The 8,456-nt window shown below is 33.2% G+C and overlaps 1 long non-coding RNA gene across 1 annotated transcript; it reads left to right on the top strand.

Annotated features, from left to right (window-relative positions):
• The first annotated feature begins 1,513 nt into the window (after positions 1-1,513).
• Positions 1,514-2,666, top strand: LOC148625601 (uncharacterized). The gene is made up of 2 exons (XR_015919957.1): positions 1,514-2,139; positions 2,526-2,666. It is a non-coding gene; the product is annotated as an uncharacterized LOC148625601 (long non-coding RNA).
• Positions 2,667-8,456: the final 5,790 nt, after the last annotated feature.

Below are 8,456 nucleotides of genomic sequence, written 5' to 3'. Positions count from 1 at the left end.
GTTTTGTTAAAATATTGTAAGACGGACATTAACATTTTTTTTAAAAAGTAGCAGTCTTTTTTTAATCAGATAGGAGTGATTCATGTATGTCAAAAACCCACCAAATTCACATTTATTTATTGTTCAGATAAGAAAACTATTTTTGGTTTTTCAAATGTTTGTTTTGCTTTTGAGATAAAAATTATACAGATTGTGAATCAAATTTGCATTTGCAAGAGTTACCATTTGGTTCGAATTATTTGATTTTAGTGGAAGATGAATGTACGGTTTTCTCAAAAGTGCAGATCAAAATAAAAAAAAATTGTCGTTATATAAATATATCGCCTATGTAGACTGAAAAGAACACATCATTTCTTTGGTGGGTTTTTCTACACCCTAATTCACATCTACTATAGGCAGTTTCTGAATTTTACATGGACTGTTACTTAAAAAATTACTAAATTACATGTATCACCCATTGAAAGCTACACAAGCGTCGCCGATGTCAAACACAGTAAAAGGGCTTGTAAGTGTCGTTTTCGTTTTATTTTTTTTCCGGAATTCCTACTGTTGAAAACATTCAAAACTGAAGATCGATTTGTATCTAATTTGTGAGTTCCGAGTATCTCAATACGACCAGCCTATGGAAACAAGAGTTCGGAATTCTCGGACTTTTACATGACTTTTGAACTAAAATCAGACTTCCGAACGGTATTTTGTGAAAAATCATGCTTTCACATTGGGGGGGGGGGGGCGTCTGAATTTGAGTTTCGTGTACTCACATATGGACATATATTCCACCAAAGAGTAAGTGACACATTAAGGTGAATACAAATGAACCTGAAAATTGTAGTTTGAGATAATTCCAAACCTTCTACAAAAAACGCCAAACTATTTAAAATTTTCTCCATTGTGTTTTTTTATCAGCAGCTTGCTTATGAACTTCGGCATATTTGTCGCTAAATTAATGTTTTATTTGAATATATTTTTTCATTTCGAACATGACAGTTTGTTTTTATTTCAATTGTTTGCTATATTTTTTTTGTTTTTATATTTTTATATATCAAAAAATTGATTAGCAAAACGAACGAATATTAATGATATGCATTCATTATTGTTTACAGTGCCGCCATGATGAAAATACAAATATTTTATTTAGCTCGAGCACAGTTACAATAATGAAAAATTATGATAAATAGCTTAAGTGTTTACCATATACCATGTATTTGTTAATTATAATTTGTCTAAATCATGTGCAGTAGTCTAAGTAAATGAGTGCAGTTCAAATTACAGGAGATATGGACCTTATGGTACACAAAAAACTTTCTTAAGCCTTATACGTGTATTGTATACATGTTCCATAGTCCATACTAACATTTTTAAAGACATGAAGAGTTGTCGTTGAGTCAATGACTGTTGATTTTCATTTAAATGAAACAGTCTATGATACAAACTTTTTGAACATGATGAGTTGTACAGTTACTTGGTTATAGGGTAACACAAACAAAACCTTACAAGATCTGTTATTTGTGTATACAGTGCCCCATATTTCATTTTTGAGAACAAAAATAAATTCATGTACAAGGTCAAGGAAACTCCAGTGAAACAAGTATTGCTGAATAGTTGACCAAGAGCAATCAAAAACAATATTTAATGTTCCTTGGTATTATACATGCAAGTCATATGAGAACATTTCATACATAACTTGAGGTAAACTACATGAATTATATGATTTGGAAATTAATCTAAACATTAACATACACATTTGTATGACCTTATATAAGACACAATTTCCAATTTTTTAAGAAGTTCATCGTGTTATATATTTTTACTTTTTTAATAGATCCATAAATACAAGCTGTTGACTTACATTGTATATCTGTAACTAAGGATAAGAAACTAGTTTTATCACTCATCAGATTTCTTTTGCACAGTATGTTGTCATGAACATGTACAATTATACCATAGTCATGACAATATGATAAAAGTCTATCCATGTTGATTTTCAGTATCTCTTTCCATATTAAAAGGAAATATGTTTTGATATTTTCCAGAAAATTTTAGATGCAGCCATTATGTTCATCTACTAACGATACAAGTTACCAGACAAGTCATACATAACAGGAAGCTCTGTTCAAATGAAGTATGATAATAGATTGTGTAGGTATTTGAGGTTCTGTATACAATATTTTTATGCCTTTTTTTTTTTTTTTTTTTTAATTTTGATTTAGGGTGTTCCAAAAGGAGGAACCACCTCTTTTATTGGGAAATGTTGGAAGTAATGTGGAATTCTTTTTGCAAAAATGAGGAAATTAATAGCTTGGACCCTCACTTTCACAGTTCCCATTACACTTAAATGAAGGTTGTAACATAGACGTAATATTTTAACATAATGGGATGTTTTGTTTGAAGAACAAAAACATCCAATGAGCCATATAATGTAGGGTTTACTTAAATAGAGGTCTACTTCAATACAGGAATCATGAATCACAATAACTTTGAATATGAGTATTATGTATATTTATTATTGATTTTCATACTTCCAGGTCATTCATGGCATATATATGACTGAAAAGAATTCATACATGTATAATTTAGATGATCTTCAATGCTGTTCAAATCTCTGCTTGCACTGTAATGAAAGCTGATATGAAGCTGAAGTTTGAAAATAAAGATTTTCAAAATCATATTTCTTATGCAAATGTACAAGGTTTAAATGTGTTGTGTTTCAAAAGTAAAAGTCACTTTCATACATGTATACAATTACAGCCATGTACACTTCTTGACAGTACCATTCTGGAATACAACCTAGAATCCCTTGCAATACAAGCTGTCAGTCTATCAACTGAGCTAAAAAATTACTTCATTGTTTTCTCTAGATTAGGTTGATTATGGTCTTTTGTAAATAGTTTTACTTTATTTGTTTTTGGGCCTTTTTATAGATTGCTTAATGGTATGTGGTCTGCCCATTATTGATAATCATGTGGTGATTTCACTTCTAGAAGCTTAATCATTACTTGCTTGGTTTTTTGAATGACTATCTGATTGGCAAACATAAATGGTACATGCATTTAAGTTTTCTACTTATGACTAGTGAGTGCTAAATCTTTCATTGCTTCTCAAACAAGTAATTTTGTGTAACAACTATTTGGCTAAGAAACTGTTGATTCTGTGAGGTAGCACTATGAAACCGCCTCAAAATGTCATAATAGTAGAGTAGTATAAAGCAGGATCATTTCATACAGTAAAACATTCTTGTCCTGAAATGCAAGAAATAATTGCAATATGCATTGAAACCACAACCAATCAATGAAAAAAAAACAAGTTCCATGGGTAAACAGAATAAAATATAAACATTCACAGACATTAAAAATTTTGAAAAGAAGGATTTATTGTTGAATTTTGAGCTAATCATAATCATGCCATGTACTTGTACCTATAATTTACATTGAATTGGTCTGAATTCATGGTTTCCTTGTATAAACTCTACAAGACTGGTAAATTGTGATTTTTTTTGTTCACAAGTTAAGAGAGATGTTGAGGTGAGGATAATCATACCATAAGCTCATGATGCACCTGTTTAATAGGACATTTTATCGAATGATTATTAGTCAACTGTGCTGGTAATACCTGTTTATTGATCAGAGGGGGTTGGCACCCCTCCTTTTTACCAGAAAATTAGTCATTTTCATGTGTAAAATTGACAAAACATGGAAAATAATGTCTTGGCATCACCATCACATTGGCTTGCACCTCTCCTTTTCAAAGTGTCTGGAGCCGTCCCTGTTCACTAACCTGTAAATAGCCTTCATCATATTTTGCTTTAACCGTTTAGCATGAAACAAGTTGCCTGTTTTGAAACTATTTTAATATTCTCCATAAAAGCAAAAAAGAAATATATAAATAAGCAATACAATGCTTAGTTAGCAAACCATGTTGCACTCCAGCAATGCTAGAGGTTGTCTGGCAAGCTATTTTCTGACTTGATGCCATCCTGGGGTATAGTGGAACGGAATTCCAACCTCTTACGTTGTAGGAGTAACAAGGACGGATCCAGGATTTTAGATAGGGGCGCACAGTAAACATTCTGCCGAGCGAAGCGAGGTGACACAAATTTTGAGGTTAAATTTTTGAAATATTTTAGAGTGGGTGCAATGTAGATATCTTTTGTGGTAAAATTGGCTTGAAATTTAAAGTTTCAACTTGAAACCGCCTAAATCTACCCCTGACAACCCATGCTTTGCAAATTTTAGGGGGCGCACGCCCGCCACTCCCCCACCTGAATACGCCTCCGAGTAACCATGTTGATTTTTATGAGTGGGGGTCGGGCCAGGATCACATTTGAAATAGAAAGGTAGGACAAGATATATGATTTTATATAAATACAAAGATGCAATAGGCGAATAAAAGTTCTGGTTTGAATATTACATAAAAAGATCCAGGACACAAAATTTGACTATATAGCCCCCTTGTTTCCCCTTACGATTCAAATGGATATAGAAATTTATCATTATTTACCTGGGAGGGGGGACTGGTCATTTTGAAATCATATAAAATTTTCTTGACCCCCCCCATGATATTTTCTTATCCCCCTTAAAAACATTTTTTTTTAAATGTGATACCCCCTCTATTAAACATGCGTATGGAGTTTTCATATAACTCCTACATTATGCCAGAGCCAGAAACTACGCAGAGTTTTTGTATCGCGCTAGAATTCTAACAAATAAACTTTTGGAACAGGGTTGTGTTGCTACAAGATTGAAGTCATCCTTATAGAAGTTTTATGTTATGGTCGTCATCATGAAATCGTGGATCGCTACGGTGCATCCATCTGCGCCATGAAAACTGATTTGTTCAATGTGTCATGGTTTTCCTTTCCTCTTTCGTCTACCCCGGACTTGACTTTTTATGAGCAACTCGACGGGTGTTTCTAGAAAAGCAGAGGACGCTTACCCTACTGGCGCACCTGGTCCATGCTCCAAGTTTTTAGTGGAGTCATAGTTGCTCGTTTGCTTTTGTTAATTTGTATATTTGCTTTTAACAAAATTTCATGTTCTTTGTACGTCTGTTTTCCATGTTTGGTCTTTGTCCCTGGATAACATTCTTCTTATTACCGTTATAACCGTAGTTTCTTTGATTACTCTTTGAAGCAAAAGCAGTTGAGATGTTAAAGAATTCTTACAATAAAAAATTCAAGTCTTCAATTCCAAAACTTGATACTTTGGAAAAGTCTGATCAAAATCAAGCAGAATCAGACACAGCTCTTGAGATTCAAGATATTGGTAAGGAAATTGAATCGTCAGCAGATAAGTCAGACCAATTTGATTTAATAACTGTAAATGTTTTAGGTTCTGATGGTGATGTTGGTGTGTGAACTTGATTGTACCAGAGATCGTGCATGTGACAATGAAATATAATGTTTAAAGGTGGTAAAATATGTTTTAATTTGACTGGTGTAATGCTCTGCGTAACTAAAAATTTGGATCCCTCTTGAAATCCATGTGCAAAAAAATGACCCCCCTCTTTGAAGTCATAAAAAAAACTGAACCCCCCCTATTCCACTTACAGAAAAAAATGACCCCCTGGATATATGTACTTGCTTTGTTTAAATTTTCAAATAAATGTCTACGGTTTGAATATTATTTGTAAATTATTATATAAAGGATGCCGAATCTAGAGGATTAACCTAAAAAAAAACAAAGCTGTTATGCACGTGGCTAATTACAATATTCGTTATGTTTCGGCTAAGTTTACAGCCAATGAAATGAACATCTCGTTAGCGAGAACACAGCGTTACTTTATATATTTATCGGGCATTTTTAAAGAACCCAAGCTTTTCCGAGAGGAAATAATCGCCATTTTCTTGCGGCATATTTCTCTGTTTCCTTCCCCTTTCCCTGATATCCCCTGATACGATGAATAGTTGGCAGAATTTCCAATTTGGGTATTATTATGATACTTTATACTGTTAATAAATAAATAAACGCCATGATTTTAAATCGTTTTTTTTTTTTCGGTTTTTTTTTTTTTTTTTTTTTTTTTTTGGTTTTTTTGTTTTGTTTTGTTTTGTTTTGTTTTGTTTTTTTGCTTTTGTTGAAAAGATTGCAGTCTACACTCATTAAACATTATGTCCGTCTATGCTATTGAGTTTAAGTATGGGACGAAATTTACGAACAGAATGGGCTGGGATTTCAATTTTTCCGCTTAAACCGGAGTTGATCCCCTGTGTTATTTAAGGTTTATTTTTGTCAGTATATTTTACTTGTTTGACACTATTTTATAAGTAACCCCATTACAAATGATTACAAAAACCGACACTTACTTTATTCTAGGTGTACAATATTACATAGAAATGGCATTATTTTTATCGTGCTTCGCACTGAAAATCGGAAATTCACCATGGAAGATTCTTTGTACTGTCAGCAGTCGAGTGTTTGCTCGTATTCCATCTTTTCCACATTTTTCAGCTAATCTGACTAAAACGAACTGATACATGCCTCACAGGTCTAAAACAAGTTAGCTTGTGCCATGAAAAACTCAATAACAAATCATCAGGTGTAATTTGCAATTCATTTGTAGTTATACCATCCATTCCAAAACAAAAAGAGGTTTATTTTTGTACTTACCTTCAGTGTTGACGTTTTAGTTCACTAAGACCACATTATTATCAGCATATTTCAAACAAAATGTCGAAAACATGATGACTCCTTCCCGAATCAGTCATTTTTTACGCGAGAGGCGCAAACACATATTTTTAGCGACCACGTTATCTGCAAGATTCGATAGGTCCTATTATATGCGTATCCAAATAATTACCATATCAAAATAATTATGAATCTGCAGTAATTGATCAAAAAAACTAACTTGAATATCAATCTTCAATTCTACGTAGCCAACGTGTGATGAAAATTAACTACATCACTGAACAATCAAATTAACAGAATGCTTACCTTCATATAAAATTGATATGGAATAGTCCACATGCTTACCTTCATATAAAATTGATATGGAATAGTCCACATGTCCAATAGTTAGATTAAATGCACGTATTTGATGACATGCTTGCGCAGACATGAAATAATTGGTCGACACGATTTATGAACCGGATAAAATTCGAGTAAAGGTTTATCTTTTATAATTGTCATTATCAAAATATTACTTACACGAGAGAAGGTTATATCATCAGGCCACGGAAACTATCGTGTCGAAGGATTAATTAACTAAGTCGTGCGTTCGAACTATTAAAACATGCGCACGAAATATTAAAATGTGCGCACGAAATAATAACTTGTGCGAAAAAAATACAAAATCGTGCACGCGAAATACTAAGTCATGCACACAAAATACTAAATCGTGTACACGAAATACTAATTAGTTGTGCACAGGAAATAATAATTCATGCGCACGAAATACTAAGCCTTGCACACGAAAAATTAAGCCGTGCGCGCGAAATATTTAGTCATGCGCACGTAATACAAAATCGTTCACACGAAACACTATAAAATCGACATGTCATCGACATGCTTGAACTCATTCGTGTCAACTGTCATTTGACTGTAAGTCGCATGCGCATTAATATTTCGTGCGCATGATTTATTACTTAATGCGCACGATTAAGTATTTCGTGGGCACGACTTAGCTTTTGTGTGCACGATTTAGCATTTAGCATTTCATGCGCATGGCTTAGTACTTCGTGCTCACGGTTTATTATTTTGTGCATACAATTATGTAATTCGAGCGCATGATTTAGTATTTCGTGTGCATGATTTAGTATTTCGTGCGCATGATTTATTATTTCCTGCGCACAACTTAGTATTTAGTGTACACGATTTAGTATTTCGTGCGTACGACTTAGTATTTCGCGCGCGATTTATTATTTCGTGCGCACATTTAAATATTTGGAGCACACCTTTTAAAATTTCGTGTGCACGCCTTAGCATTTTTAATATGGTATGTTGTGCTAACGATATAGTATTTCGTGCGCAAGACTTCGTATTTCGTGCACAATTTTATATTTCGTGCGAACAACTTGGTTATTATTATTTTTTTTCCATGGCACTTACATGGCTCCGTACCTGACAATGTGGATGTTCAATCTATTTTTTATTTAACTCCGACTGCTACTGAAAAGAAAATAATTTTTTTTGTGCCATCTGAACATAAAATAACAGTCCCCCTCCCCTTTTTAGAAGAAAATGGTCTGTGCCTTACTTAAACAGTTTAATTATGTATACATGTAATTATGATACACTCATGTGACAATGAATGCATTGTTACCATTCTGGGTTCAGTTTATGTCTATTTCAAATTCGTGTTTGACGATAACTCAATAATACATAATTCTTTGTTTAATAAAATATTATATTCAATAGCTATATTTATACAGTACTAACACCAGCGAGTATTCAATAATGATAAATTGTTCATTACTTATATCATGTACATGTATGACGCCATGCCACCAAGAGGCTGTTGAA

Source organism: Perna viridis, chromosome 2, assembly GCF_037379345.1.
Source record: "Perna viridis isolate PV_CMFRI_1.1 ecotype Kerala chromosome 2, ASM3737934v1, whole genome shotgun sequence".
In the NCBI taxonomy this organism is placed as follows: Eukaryota; Metazoa; Mollusca; class Bivalvia; order Mytilida; family Mytilidae; genus Perna; species Perna viridis.
The sequence above is the reverse complement of the archived record's forward strand: the minus strand, read 5'-3'. Positions and strand labels throughout refer to the sequence as shown.